Here is a 17,050-nt window from a genome sequence, read left to right on the forward strand (position 1 = left end):
AAGGTATTCTCATTCCTAGTTTTTCCTTTCTTATTCCTTAGATATTGAAGAAGTAATAGTTGTCATCTTAAAATCTTACCCTATGGAACTAGGATGCACTGAAAGAGGAACAAAGTAGGCACAGATTGCCTTGGTGTGTTAATGAGGTGTCAGTACAGTTCTCTACCAAGAATAACTCCTGACTCTTCAGATGATGCCTGAAATCTTCCTGTGAGTCACTACTCTGGATGCCTTGAAGACAGCTGTTTTTAACAGCTGTTAAAAACCAAATACATTCTTACAAATGGGAAAAATATTAATTCATTGCTATATGTTAATGCATATTTCGTATAAATTTATGGGATACAAATGCAATTTTCTATATGCATAGATTGTGTGGTGGTCAACTAAAGGTTTGATTGGCCAAAACTCAGTGATTGGCACAGGTGTAGGCTAAGGTCTGTTTACACCTTCACTTGTGTGAAGGCCAATTAGATTAACTCCTCAGCCTTTGTTCTTAATCATTATGTCACATTGCCTCCAATTTCTAGTTTTCTTTCTCTCCATTCCTGGGAATACTTAAATAATTACTATCACAGTGCATCCTATAAAAAACATTATGGAATATTCAGTGAAAATACAAATTAACAACCAAGGCTAATGGATTAAATTTGCTTGAAGTAATGTTGCACCATATTGGTGGACAAATTTGGAAAAAAAAAAACAATATGCAACTTCCTCTTAAATACATTGACCTCAGGTGTACCAGAATGCTTCACTTTCTGCATATCTAATGACATCTGTTAAGCAATCTTCTGTTTTTTCAGAGGAGGAAGAAAAGGGCTGCTCTATTCCTGAGCTGGGTCAACAGTTTAAAGCATTCACTACAAAAATGAAGAAAATTAACACAATTTGACAAGCTGTAGGAACTTTCAAGCAATGTGACATTTTAAACCAGTTCAGTAAGGAAAATACATAATTATTCCTCATAACTGTCACAGGAATATAGCAACCACTTTAAATGCCAGTGAAGAAAATCAATCTGAGAGGAAACAAGATCCATCAAACTACTTGCACAATTCAATGGCCTGTGGAAAAAATGTGTTCTTCCCTTTAACTCATATTCAAGGAGTTTTGCTTTCTACCTTATTATCTTTTCTCCATCCTCCTCTCCCTATTTCCAGCTTACCTGCACCAACACACACACACACATGCACTCTCTTATTTGGTTTCAATAACTCACAATGATAATAGTCACAACTGACTTCTACAATTCATAAGCTAGAATGCTCCACCTAGATCTGTTGCTTTCCATAAAAGCAGCAGAATATTGACATACATTATTTATTTATAGTAATTATATTATATTCTGTAATTTATGCATTGCTGTGGAACATTTATTATATGTTTTATTCTATCACCACAATTCTCAATTTGCTATTACTCAAATTTGCTTAATGTTGGACTAATTTCTTCTTGGCATGTAATGTTTCTATATCTTTCTATGAAGTCTGTCAGTTCTTTTTGTCTCTTGGGTTGTATCATTTCTCCCAACAAGGACCACTACTCTATTTAATGAGTCTCTCTTTCACGGAGCATAAATTACTGCCCTTGAATTTGCTATACCCTAAATCTGTTTTATTGCTTTCATAGTTTAAAATTCATGACATACATGGTGAGTGTGTTACATTTTCTACATGTGGACTGGGGGTGATTCAACCATCATCTAGCTTATTTGGCAGCCTCTAGTTTTTTCCCCATGAAAGTTACAACCATATTGTTATCCGTGATCTAATTATGTTATTACTAATGTGAATATAATCATGGTATTACTACCTTCACAAATTAAAAAAAAAACTCTCCATAACCTAAGGGAATTTCTCAAAATTTTATCTACCTGGTGTTACCTATATAGCTTTGAAAATAAAAACAAATCAGATAACGTTTTTCAAAGTAAACAGATTTCAAGATCAAACACATTGTGAAATCTTTGTATTATCACTCCTGCTTATAATTTTATTGTATTGTAACAATTTCTATAGTTAAAACCAAAATTCTGCTTAATTTGGTTTAACTCAGCATTTCCCAAACTTGACTACACACACAGCCACACGCCACAAATATACATATTTCAGTGGTGGTGGGAACATTTCTTAAAATTTCATGAGCCTTTATTTTTGTGGAAATGATGAATCTACAGCAATCAAGTCCACAGTCTTCTGCATGACAGGAGGCCTTGCCCAGGGGAGCCACTGCCCACCTCTCTCCCTGTGTTGCCCATCTCTGGCCAACCATTCATTGCACTCTGGGGTCCAGCCATTTACAACAACTTGCAGTTTCCCCAAGAGGCAAGTGTTTTCACAACTCTCTGCATTGACTTGTACTTTTATCTCTGTTGGGAAAGTTCTTTGTCTCCTTGCCTATCAAACTAACTTCTCATCATTCTTGCTTCAATTTTGAAAACTAATTTTTTTGTGACAACTTCCCTGACCCCTCATACCATAAAATCTATTTATATAAAATTAGCTTTTCTTAAGTGTTGCATGAGGTATGATTCTAGTTGGTACTCACATGAAGAATTTTTAATGTTGCTAGTTCTATATTTATTTTAGCATGTATTAAAAAACATACTGGTTTTCTATCATAATGATTAAAATTGGCTTGTGTAGTATATTGAGTTTATCCTAAGAAGTAAGTCAACTTAAATAGAAATTTAAAATAAAAACAGCTTATTTTGATATGGCAAAATAGCGTGTAAATGATCATCACTAACTGATTATATTTTTAACACTTATCAACGGATTAAAAATTGCAGGGTCCATGATGAACATCAGAGGGCGCCAAATCATAAACACTTTAAAACCTCAGCACGTTAAAGATGACTATTTCAATGATAAATTCAGTGATGATAATAGCTATCATTTCTTGATTATCTATCTTGTTCTAAGCACTTTGTTAGGCAATTTACATATATAAACTCATTTTCTTCTCACAATATTTATTAAAAGTCACTATTATTATCTCCATTTTGTAAATGAGATTATTTCAGATAATAACAATGTTTCATTGTTTTGTTTTTGTTTCTATTTGATTTCGTTCTGCATTTAACACTGTTTAATATAGTGTGCTAAGGCATTGATGTAAATAAGCTCAGTTATAATTTGCAGTAATCCTGTGAGTTATGGTATATTACATTCCTTGTTTGTAAATGAAGACACTGAGGTTTAACGAGATTAATTAACTTGCTCAAAAGTACATGGTAAGGCAGTTATTTGTGAAGACAATTCTGTCTGAAGCTAAAACCTTCTATTTTGCTAAGGCAAATGACCTCTCAAGGATCTCAAAATAAATTCTCTCCCTTTATCTCTTTCTGCATCTTCATGTGCATTAAATACATAGCATCTGAGAGTGACATCAGCAAGATGGCCAATTAGTTACCTGGATTTCATCCTCTCCACAGAAAGGAACAAAAACAATGAATAAACAACTATATTTCAACTAGAGTGACAGAGGAAGAATGCTGAGAGCACCAGGGAAACAGCAAAAACTCTGTGGAGTGCAGAAACCCAGAAGAGTACCATAGAGAGGAAAGCAAGACATCCTCCCTCTGTCACACTGTCTCCCACAAGGAGATCAACCTGGAGTCAGAGAAAACTTCTTTCTACAAGGAAAAGATAAGCCGGAGAACCCTAATGGCCTCCATTGCTTCCACATATGCTTGCAGTCCCTGCTACAGGAGAGCATCTCAATTCTCACAGGCTCTGAATCAAGTCTGGAGCATAGCTGTTAATGTGAAGTCTGTACACTGTTATAGATTGGTGTCGTCTTGAAACTGGGACCACTACTAGAGTGTGTCCTGCACTGCAGTCACTAGCAACTGACTCCATTGCTGAGGCCCTGCCATTGTGCCACCATGTTCACATAAGGGCCAGCAACACCATAGTTCCAGCAGTCTAGAGAATAAACCAGATGGAATGATCAAGAACCCAGCATCTGAACCCTTACAGCATATCACCCCTTCCAGAGAACAGGTGGAACTGCATACAAGAGAAGCTGCCCAATAGCCTATCAGCCACAGGGCCTGCCTATACCCCTGCTGCACAGCTAGCAGATCCACCAAGTCTTGTGAGCTCCCACCTGGCCTGACAGCTTGTCCTATGGCAGCCTGGCCTTCAGGATACACTGCTGCAGCCTGTCCAGCTCCACTGTGCCCATGAATACCCATGCAAGGCCTGACAGCTGGTCCTGCAGTAACCTAATCCCTCTGGACAAACTACACAGAGCTACCTGGTCTTGAATGCACCTACTGGCACTCTTATCTGGTCTCTAACAGCAGGCCTGGCAGCAGCCCTGCCCCCTGAACAGACCACTACAGAACCATCTGGCCCTTTGCACCTGTTAATGTCCATGCCTGGCCTCTGACAGCCAGCCAAGCAGCTGCCAGGGCCTCCTCAAAGAGCCCACTGACCTACCTGTCAGTCCTCCACAGATGTATTTTTTTGGCCCAACATTTAGCCTGGTGCCTTTGTCTTCAGCAAAACCACACCATCACAAACATCTAGGCCATTGAGGTGATCACAGTCGTATATGACAAGGCTTACAATGGAAGAAACTACACAGAGACCACACTACCAAGTTCACTCGGAACCAATCCAACACGCTACAGCCAACTAGCATCCTAAAACCCACCTACAGAAAAAACGTTTCTCACTCAAAAGCTACTTCACAAAATTGGAAAATGTGACTTTTATACTAGATGTGCAGATATCAACATAGAAACACAAGAAACATGAAAAAGGAAGAAAATATGACACTCTCAAAACTCAAACAGGCCTCCAGTAACAGATTACAAAGAAAAAGACATTCATGAAGTATCTGAAAAGGAATTCAAAATTCCTTAAGGAAAATTCAAAATTCCTTAAGGAAACTCAATGAGACAGAAGAGAACACAGGCACATCATTCAAATAAATTAAGAAAACAATTTATGGCCAGGCATGGTGGCTCACACCTGTAATCCCAACACATCGGGGAGCTGAGGCAGGGGGATCACTTGAGGTCAGGAGTTCAGGACCAACCTGGCCAACATGGTGAAATCCCATCTCTATTAAAAATACAAAAATTAGCCAGGCATGGTGTTACACATTTGTAATCCCAGTTACTCGGGAGTCTGAGGCAGGAGAATCACTTGAACCCAGGAGGCAGAGGTTGCAGTGAGCCAAGATTGCACCATTGCACTCCAGCCTGGGTGACAGAGTAAGACTGTCTCAAAAAAAAAAAAGAAAATAGAATTTATGATCTGAAGGAGAAATCCAACAAAGAGACAAATATCTTTAAAAAGAATCAAACAAATCTTGGAGCTAAAGAATTCAATGAATGAATAAAAAATATAATTTAGAGCTTCAACAATAGGTTAGACCTAGAAGGAGACATAATTTTTGAACTTAAAGACAGATCTTTTGAAATAAGCCAGCCAGTTGGAAAAAAAAAAAAAGTAAAGAAGAGTGAAGAAAATCTATGAGACTTATAACACACCATTAAATGAACAAATATTTGCATTATAGATATGCCTAGCAAGAAGAGATGGAGAAAGGCACACAAAATCTATTTAAAGAAATAATAGCTGAAAACTTCCTACAAGTATTGGAAGAGATACGAACTTCCAGATTCAAGTGGCTCAAGAGTTTTCAAACTGGTTCAACCCAAAAAGGTCCTCTCCAAGGCACATTATAATGAAATTAAAAAGTCAAAGACAAAGAGCAAATTCTAAAACTTCAAGAGAAAATTCTCAAGTCACATATAAGAGAATCCCCATGACACTATCAGCCGATTTCTCAGCAGAAACCTTTTAGGTAAGGAGAGAATGAATCCTATTTTCAAAGTGCTGAAAGGAAAAAAAAGAAAGTCAGCCAGTAATACTACATCCAGAAAAGCTGAGGGAACTCATCACCACTAGAGCACTGTCTTAGTCCATTTGCATTGCCATAAAGAAATACCTGGGGCTGGGTTATTTGTAAAGAAAAGGGCTTATTTCTCTCATAGCTCTGCTGGCTATACAAGAAGTGTGTCAGCATTCAGGGAGCTTCCACTCAGGGCAGAAGGTGAAGGGAAGTCAGTGTGTTACATGATAAGGATGTGACCGAGAGAGGAGAGAAAGTGCCAAATGGTTTTGGACAATCAGATCTCCTGAAAACTAAGAGTGACAACTCACTACTATTGGGAAGATGGCATCAAGCCATTCATGAGAGATCCAGCCCCATGACCTAAACACCTTCCACGAGGCCCCACATCCAACACTGGGGATCAAATTTCAGCCAGACATGTGGAGGGGAAAAATATCCAACATATATCAAGCAGCATTACAAAAACTGCTTAACAGTGTGTTAAATAAAACTAAAGTGAAACAACAATCATCACTTTCATAAAAACCTAAAAGTATAAAACTCAGGACTAGGATAAACACATAAATCAAAGTGAGATTACCTTAGTTACATAATGTTGCTATGTAAATCTTTTAACCCTCTAGTATGAAATGTTAATGTCAAACGGTCAAAAACAGCAACAGCTACTATTAGTAGCTAAGGGACACATAATAGATGAAGAAGTACATTAAAGCAACAAATGCAAATTATTTGAGGGGGGGGGAGAAAGTGTAGAGCATTATGTGACCATAGTTAACTTTTTAATAAACTTGAAATAGTCTATTATATCTATAAGACTCTTTATGTTACTCTATGGTAACTACAAAGGAAGAAATTACAGAACATACACAAATGAGAGAGAGAAAGGAAACAGAGGTTAACACTACAAAAAACCAAACCAAGCAGTAAACAAAAAGAGAATACATCTACCAAACAACCAGAAAACAATTAAGGAAATTGTGAGAGAAAGTCTTTATTAATAATAATTTTGAATGTAAAGGAATTAAATTATCCATTTAAAAGGTATTGAGTGACTGAATGGATAAAGAAACAAGATCCAAATATATGCTGCCTAAAAGAGACTAATCTCATCATGAAAAACAAACATTGGGTTGAAAATGAAAGAATAGAGAAAGATATTTTATGCAAACAGAAAGCAAAAGCAAGCAGGAGTAGCTATATTTATATCAGATAAAAGAGACTTCAAGACAAAAACTAGAAAAAGTGATACGGTCATTATATAATAATAAAGGAATCAATTCAACAGGAGGATAAACAATTACAAATATATATGCACCCAACACCAGAAGACCCAAATATGTAAAGCAGATATTAGACCTTAAGCAAGAGATAGAGTGTAATACAGTAATAGTAGGGGACTTCAACACCTCACTCTGAACAATAAACAGATTATCTAGACAGAAAATCAATAAAGAAACATTAGACTTGAACTACCTTAGACAAAATGAACCTAATGGATATTTACAGAACATTTTATCTAACAGCTGCAGAATACATGTTCTTCTCAACTGCACATGGAATATTCTTCAGGATAGATCATATACTAGGCCACAAAAGAAGTCTTAACAAATTTAAGAAGATAGAGATCATACTAAGCATCATTTTGAACCACAATGACATAAAACTAGAAATCAACAAAAGTAACTTCATAAACATGATAAATACACAAAAATTAAACAATATGCTCCTAAATAATCAAAGGGTTAATGAAGAAATTAGGGGAACTCTACACATTCCTTGAAACAAATGAGAATAATGAGCACATCATATCAAAATCAATGGAACACAGCAAAAACAGTCAGTTATAAGAGGGAAATGTGCAGTAATAAATGGCCATATCAAAAAAAAAAGAAATATTCCTAATTAATAACCTAATTATGAACCTCAAAAAACTAGAAAAGTAAGAACAAATTATACTTCTTTCAAATGAAGCTGAAAGAAGGAAGGAGATAATAAAGGTCAAGGCAGAAATAAGTGAGAGACTAAAAAAAATTCATAAGATTAATGAAATTGACATGGTTAAGCTTTGTGTCCCCAACCAAATCTCATCTTTAATTGTAGTCTCAAGGTGTTGAGATTAAAAGATAAGACAAATATAAATTTTATATCTTAAACCTTTAATGGGAAATACCCAAATGCATAACCATTAGTAATACTACATTTAATCTCAGTTCGTTTTTTTTAAATCAAAATTTTCCTAATTTTACAACATAGAATTTGAACATGAAACAAAGATATGTATATATTGAGAATTTAGAGAATACAGAAAAGAAAAAAGAAGAAAGCAAAAATTCCTCTAACCTTATGTGGGTATTGGAACATTTAGTTTTCTTTTTGTTGTGCATGTGTATGTAATTTTAAAACATATTTTTAATTAAAAAATTTTCTTGATTTTTTGAAGAGTTTTTTGTGTCTCTATTTCCTTCAGTTCTGCTCTGATCTTAGTTATTTCCTGTCTTCTGCTAGGTTTTGAGTTTTTTTGATCTTGCTCCTCTAGCTCTTTCAATTTTGATGATAGGGTGTCAATTTTAGATCTCTCCTTTCTTCTCATGTGGGCACTCATTGCTATATATTTTCCTCTAGAGACTGCTTTAAATGTGTCCCAGAGATTCTGGTATGTTGTGTCTTCGTTCTCATTGGTTTCGAAGAACATCTTTATTTCTGCCTTCATTTCATTGTTTATCCAGTCAACATTCAAGAGCAAGTTGTTCAGTTTCCATGAAGCTGTGCGGTTCTGAGTTAGTTTCTGCATTCTGAGTTCTAACTCGATTGCACTGTGGTCTGAGAGACTGTTTGTTATGATTTCTGTTCTTTTGCATTTGCTGAGGAGTGATTTATTGCCAATTATGTGGTCAATTTTAGAGTAGGTGTGATGTGGTGCTGAGAAGAATGTATATTCTGTGGATTTGGGGTGGACAGTTCTGTAAATGTCTATTAGGTTTGCTCGTTCCAGGTCTGTGTTCAGGTCCTGGATATCCTGGAAATCCAGGAGCTGGTTTTTTGAAAAGATCAACAAAATAGACAGACCACTAGCCAGATTAATAAAAAAGAAAAGAGAGAATAACCAAATTGATGCAATAAAAAACGATAAAGGGGATATCACCACAGATTCCACAGAAATCCAAACCATCATCAGAGATTATTACAAACAACTCTATGCACATAAACTAGTAAACCTGGAAGAAATGGATAAATTCCTGGACACCTGCAACCTCCCAAGCCTAAACCTGGAAGAAGCCGAAACCCTGAATAGACCAATAACATGGTCTGAAGTCGAGGCAGCAATAAAGAGCCTACCACCCAAAAAAAGCCCAGGTCCAGATGGGTTCACAGCTGAATTCTACCAGACATACAAGGAGGAGCTGATACCATTCCTTCTGAAACTATTCCAGACAATCCAAAAAGAGGGAATCCTTCCCAAATCATTTTACGAGACAAACATCATCCTGATACCAAAACCCGGCAGAGACTCAACAAGAAAAGAAAATTTCAGGCCAATATCCATGATGAACATAGATGCAAAAATCTTCAATAAAATACTGGCAAACCGATTGCAACAGCATATCAAAAAGCTCATCCACCATGATCAAGTAGGATTCATCCCGGGGATGCAAGGCTGGTTCAACATACGCAAGTCCATAAACGTAATTCACCACATAAACAGAACCAAAGACAAAAACCACATGATTATCTCGATTGATGCAGAGAAGGCTTTTGACAAAATTCAACAACCCTTTATGCTAAAAACCCTCAATAAACTAGGTATTGACGGAACGTATCTCAAAACAATAAAAGCTATTTACGACAAACCAACAGCCAATATCATACTGAATGGGCAAAAACTGGAAGCATTCCCTTTGAAATCTGGCACTAGACAAGGATGCCCTCTCTCACCACTCCTATTCAATATAGTACTGGAAGTTCTAGCCAGAGCAATCAGGCAAGAAAAAGAAATAAAGGGTATCCAAATTGGAAAGGAGGAAATCAAATTGTCTCTATTTGCAGATGACATGATTGTATATCTGGAAGACCCCATCATCTCAGCCCAAAATCTCCTGAAACTGATAAACAACTTCAGCAAAGTCTCAGGATACAAAATCAACGTGCAAAAATCACAAGCATTCCTATACACCAGTAATAGACTTCAAGAGAGCCAAATCAAGAACGAACTGCCATTCACAATTGCTACAAAGAGAATAAAGTACCTAGGAATACAACTAACAAGGAACGTAAAGGACCTCTTCAAGGAGAACTACAAGCCACTGCTCAACGAAATAAGAGAGGATACAAACAGATGGAGAAACATTCCATGTTCATGGTTAGGAAGAATCAACATCGTGAAAATGGCCATACTGCCCAAAGTAATTTACAGATTCAATGCTATTCCCATCAAGCTACCAATGACCTTCTTCACAGAACTGGAAAAAAACACCTTAAACTTCATATGGAACCAAAAGAGAGCCCGCATAGCCAAGTCAATTCTAAGCAAAAAGAACAAAGCGGGAGGCATCACACTACCGGACTTCAAACTATACTACAAGGCTACAGTAATCAAAACAGCATGGTACTGGTACCAAAACAGAGATATAGACCAATGGAACAGAACAGAGGCCTCACAGGAAATACAACATACCCACAACCATCTGATCTTCGACAAACCTGACAAAAACAAGCAATGGGGAAAGGACTCCCTGTTTAATAAATGGTGTTGGGAAAACTGGCTAGCCATGTGCAGAAAGCAGAAACAGGACCCCTTCCTGACACCTTACACCAAAATTAACTCCAGATGGATTAAAGACTTAAACATCAGACCTAATACCATAAAAACCTTAGAAGAAAATCTAGGCAAAACCATTCAGGACATAGGTGTAGGCAAGGACTTCATGACCAAAACGCCAAAAGCAATGGCAACAAAAGCCAAAATAGACAAATGGGACCTAATCAAACTCCACAGCTTCTGCACGGCAAAAGAAACAGTCAGTAGAGTGAATCGGCAACCAACAGAATGGGAAAAAATTTTTGCAGTCTACCCATCTGACAAGGGGCTGATATCCAGAATTTACAAAGAACTAAAGCAGATCTACAAGAAAAAAACAAACAAGCCCATTCAAAAATGGGCAAAGGATATGAACAGATACTTTACAAAAGAAGACATACAGGAGGCCAACAAACATATGAAAAAATGCTCATCATCACTGGTCATCAGAGAAATGCAAATCAAAACCACATTGAGATACCATCTCACACCAGTTAGAATGGCGATCATTAAAAAATCGGGAAACAACAGATGCTGGAGAGGATGTGGAGAAATAGGAACACTTTTACACTGTTGGTGGGAATGTAAATTAATTCAACCATTGTGGAAGACAGTGTGGCGATTCCTCAAGGACCTAAAAATAGAAATCCCATTTGACCCAGCAATCCCATTACTGGGTATATATCCAAAGGATTATAAATCATTCTACTACAAGGACACGTGCACACGAATGTTCATTGCAGCACTGTTTACAATAGCAAAGACCTGGAACCAACCCAAATGCCCAACGATGATAGACTGGATAGGGAAAATGTGGTACATATACACCATGGAATATTATGCAGCCATCAAAAACGATGAGTTCACGTCCTTTATAGGGACATGGATGAACCTGGAAACCATCATTCTCAGCAAACTGACACAAGAGCAGAAAATCAAACACCGTATATTCTCGCTCATAGGCGGGTGTTGAACAATGAGAACACATGGACACAGGGAGGGGAGCACTACACACTGGGGTCTGTTGGGGGGAAATGGGGGAGGGGTGGGGGGTGGGGAGGTGGGAAGAGATAGCATGGGGAGAAATGACAGATACAGGTGAGGGGACGGAAGGCAGCAAAGCACACTGCCATGTGTGTACCTATGCAACAATCTTGCATGTTCATCACATGTACCCCAAAACCTAAAATGCAATAAAAAAAAAAGAAAAAAAAAATTTTCTTGATGTACAATTGACATTAAACTCATGTTTAAAATGGACAATTGGATGAGTTTCCACATATGTATAAATCATTACTAAGATCAAGTTAATGAACATTTTCCAGAAAGTTTCCTCATGGAATCTCTCTCTCAATCCCTTCCTTCAGTCTAGGATCCAAAGTGCCTATACATTAGAACTTTTGATGTAGCTCACAGATCCTTAAGAGTCTATTCATTTTCTTTTAATCTTTTTTTCTTTCTGTTCTTCAGACAAAATAGTTTTTATTGACCTATCTTCGTGTTTACTAATTCTTTGCTATCTTCTTTATATGACTGAATCGATCTGTGAATTTTTAATTTCAGATATTAAATTGTTTCAGTTCTAAAATTTTCATTTTTTTTTTTGAACAGTTTCTATTTCTGTGCTGAAGTTTCCTCTTTTCATTCATTTCTCCAACGTTCTCCCTCCATAACTCCCACCCCACACTCGAGGCCTGCCTTGTCTTCTTTCTCTGGTTCTGAGCAGGAAATATGGTTGAGGAATCTACTGGAATTTGAGCAGCTGAGCCCTTTGAAACTATGCCCTTGGGGCAAAACAGCTAGAGGGGGAAGAAAAAAACTGGAGCACTTTGCCACCATGGGGATTGCTTCTCCATGTTTGACTCCCCACCACAATCTGCCTGGTTTTATTTTTTAGCATTTTCAGTAGTTGTCTTTTATTTGTTGCACTCAGTGGGAGGACTCTGATGCAGGGGGTTTATACCACCATAGCAGAACCAGCCCTCCTTAGGAATATTTATTTATTTTTAAAAAACAAAGTTTAGATAGGGAAAATATAAGTACTGTACAAAGAGCTGAAATCTTATTATAAGAAATGATTATATATAGCTTTAAACGCATTTGCTCAGCCTTAACAAAAATTTTGGCTTGAAGATTTGGAGCTCTTTTTTTTTTTTTTTTTTTTTTTTTTGGTTTAAGACTAACAGCACCAAGTTAAGTTGAACTGTCCATCTGGGATAGGTTTCAGATGAACGTTTCATTGCCTTTACTACTTCTCACTTCTGTTCCTGGATATATGCCTTATTAGATTATTGCAGTTTTCCAGGTCTTTGTATTTTATTTGTAGGGAATGTAAGCAGTAAGAATAATGTTCTGTAGGGCTCTTAACAAAGACATAAGAGGTATCTGAAAGTGTTTTCTAATAATCTGGAAATTGTTTAATAACGACGTGTGAAGTGTTCCAATAGAAACTTCTTATTGCCTCAAGTAGACTTCAAAAATCAGATTCTGCTTTCTTTTTATTTCATAATTACTGATAGTCTAACACAGAGTTAAGTTTGGATACAAAGAAATAGCATATGAGAACAATTGGATCAACCAATCCTTTTAAAAATGCTTTTCATTTCACAAAACGCCATCAGCATTTAGCCACATAGCAGATTTAATGCACAGTCACTCTGAACTAACTCTGAGAATAATGGAATGATTTGGAGTGCCTCTGGTGGTTACAGGAAATTTTACAGTGATGTGTGTGGTATTTAGCTCATAGATTTCTTCCTCAGAACATTGAATGGTTCTAGCAATGAGCTAGCAACATGACTCCACAAGTTCTTTGAGCAGCCTTTGTTCTTGTTGCGCAGGATTCCAGCTTCTGGCCTCCTGGAGTTAATTGCAGCCGCCAGCCTTTCCTGCAGAGCCAGCTGCTTTTTATGGTCAGAGGAGATAAACATAGGCTCAATAGGAGATCTATTTCTGGGCATTGAAAGGGCCTCTGTGCCACTGGTTGGGGGGAAAATCATCCAATCTCCCTTGTGAAATGCCTGGACCATTTCTTGGGGCTGTCCTCCTTAAACTGGCACTTCCTGTACCCAATTTAAATAGTAGATAGGCTAAAAAATATAAGCCTTAAAAAGTCTTAAAGTACGAAATCATGTCTAACTGAGCAAAACAACATTCTGCTTTGGCAAGCTAATCTGAATTAATTCAATGTTGAATTAGTGGCCAGTATGGGAAGCATATTAATTTGAGGCGGGGGGTCACAATTATAACCCAGCAGTTGTCAATAACATTTTCTGGGTGAAGAGCGATTTACTTGAGGGAAGGGGGAAGGGAGTTTCCATTCATTGAATACTACTTTGGGCTTCCTACATGAAGGGTCTCCAAAGTACACTTATTCTCATTGTATAGTTGCTAAAGCAAAATTTAACTTTATAAAATTGTAAAAGAGCATTATAATTGTGGTAGTTTGATTTTATTGCATGTTATTGGTTATATAATATTGGTATAAGTATGTGAGAGACCTGGTTCCCCGCATAGTCAAGGGAAAGAAATTTGGCTACAGGGTTGAGCACTTGGTCCAAGGCCGCAGCACCCAGGAAGAGGCAATAGAAACCAGGCTTTTGAACTCCTGAATCAATGCTTATTTTACTACCCAGATCACCTTATTTATGTGATATAAGTTTCTTGATTAGGAATGCAAGTCAGGAACAAAACCCCTAGTTTCAATCATAGCATTAAGAATAAATATCTTCTTTTACAATGATTTTTATTTCTGAAAAGAAATAGCCTTCTGTCAAGAAACAATTCACTTTAAAGACATTTTTCACTATTGCCAATTAATTACATAAAAATGCATACAGGGCCAAGAAAGGTGCCTCACGCCTGTAATCCCAGGACTTTGAAAGGCCAAGGTGGGCAGATCACAAGGTCAAGAGATCCAGACTATCCTGGCCAACATGGTGAAACCCCGTCTCTACTAAAAATACAAAAATTAGCTGGGCATGGTGGTGTGCGCCTGTAGTCCCAGCTACTCGGGAGGCTGAGGCAAGAGAATTGCTATAACCTGGGAGGCAGAAATTGCAGTAAGCTGAGATCACATCACTGCACTCCAGCCTGGTTACAGAGTGTGACTCTGTCTGAAAAAAAAAAAAAAAAAAAAAAAAAAAAAGCATACTGTAGGAGATAGAAAAGTCTAATTCCAGCTCTAGGAAATAAATGTGCTGCTCAAATGATTTTCTGATAAGATAGAATCTGCCTATATTGCTATTTTAAAACTATTTAGGTCCACTTAAATTAGAATCACCTTGACAAATAAAAGTGTGGCTTTAAATTCAATGCAATGCACATGGAAATAGGTTCTCAAAGGTTTAAGGACTTTTGAATTTCAGTATAAGATGTTGCTGCCTTTGTTCTGTAATAAAAACACATGTTTTCTAGAAGGAAAACTCTGCCTGTATCAAATTGGTTGTACATTCCCTGCATCCTAAAACCAGATATTCTGAGGAACAGAGGATGTGGAGTGGGTTTTCTAACATGGAAGGCTGGGGTGCTCCCTGGCCTGTGCTGTGGCCTGTTGTAGGCTCCTGCTATTGTATGGATGGCTGTCGCAATCCTCCAGGCAATTCCATGTAGGGAAGAAGGAAATGTGTTCTTCCATTCCTTCAAAAATATTTGTTGAGTCATTGATTACTACGCATTAGACACTGTTCTGGTTTCGGAGGCACCACATACCAGACATTTTAAAGTGACAACAACCCTTTCCCTTAAGTCTATTATAATTTTATAGATGAAGAATCCGACATACAAAGACATTAAGTATCTTTCCCAGGTGCCTGAGCTAAAAGGTAGTAAAAAGTGGAGCCTAAATTTGTATGGGTCCAATGTCTATGTTCTTTCTATCATGTCTGGTGTACACGTATCCACACACACACATATATATCACGTTTAGGACATGTTTATACAAAAAAGTTACTGCTTGTCTATCTGAAATTAAAATCTAACCAAGTGTATACATTTAATCTGATAACCCCTTTGAAGCAGTTTTCAGGGCCAGCAATGAGGCCACAGGATATTATCACATTTCCTGTATTTATTTCCTTTGCAAGTTTCAAAGTAAATTGCATATACATGGGAATTCAAAGACGCTTTAAGCAATCTTTTGTTCAAGAAGAACAGTATTTTGTTCTGAAAGATGTTATTGAAACAAGGAAGCTAGGAAAGCATGGCTTTCCTTCCTTTTTTTCCCCTTCTTTCCTTCCTCTCTTTTTTCTGTTACTACTTTTCCTTTGTTCTTTTAGTGTTTATTTCCTTTCTTCCTTTCCCCTTTGTAGAGCATCTTAATGGTCAGGACTTGTGCCCTGTTGGTGATAATTGTCCCCGCCTGGAGGAACACAAAGACTTGAAGAGGAAACTGTGAAAAGGGCTGTAATGGGTTGAATGGTGTCTTCCCAAAAGTTAATGTCCTCTTGGAACCTCAGAATGTGACTTTATTTGAAATGGGGTGTTTGTGGATGTTATTGTAATATTTAAGCTAAGGTCTGTATTCCTTTGTTAGAGCTGCCATAACAAGGTACCACAGACCCGGGGTGGGAGGGACTTAAACAATAGAAAGTTATTTTCTCAGAGTTCTGGAGACTAGAAGTTCAAGATCAAGGTGTCAGCAGAGCTGATTTCTTCTGAGGCCTCTCTCTTTGGCTGTCTTCTCTCTGTGTCTTCAGCATAGCCTTTCCTCTGTCGGTATTTGTGTTTTAATCTCTTCTTATAAGGATGCCAGTCATATTGGGATAGGGCCCACCCGTATGACCTCATTTTACCTTAATTACCTCTTTCAAGCTTTATTCTCCAAATACAGTCACAGCCTGAGGTTGTGCAGATTAGGACTTCAACATACGAATTTAGAGAGAACACATTTCTGCCCCAAAGATTGTCCTGGATAAAGTTGAGTCCTAAATCCAATGACTGAAGTAAAATGAAGATACAGCATGTCAAAGAATGGCAAGGATTGCTGGCAACCACCAGATGCAAGGAGAGAGAAGTAAAACAGATTCTCCTTCAGAGTCTCCAGAAGGAAACAGTGCTGCTGACACTTTGATTTCAGACTTCAGGTCTCTTTATGAGAGTATTAAGTTTCTGTTGTTTTAACCCACCCAGTTTGTAGTATTTTGCTACTACTACCGTAGAAAACAAATACAAGTGCCTTGCTCAGTGGTGATTTACAAAGAGTCCTTAACAGAGGGGGCTGCAGTGATGCGCCCTGGATGGTACAGGCAGGATGGCATCCCACGGGAGAAAATGCTGGGTCTGAGGACGATGGAGACGTGGAGTTAGGAGGAGGAGGAGGAGGTAGAGACCCAGCCTGTGGGAGTGTGCAGACACACAGCAGCTTGACAGGGCCTC

This window comes from Saimiri boliviensis, chromosome 4 (genome assembly GCF_048565385.1).
Source record: "Saimiri boliviensis isolate mSaiBol1 chromosome 4, mSaiBol1.pri, whole genome shotgun sequence".
Lineage (NCBI taxonomy): Eukaryota > Metazoa > Chordata > Mammalia > Primates > Cebidae > Saimiri > Saimiri boliviensis.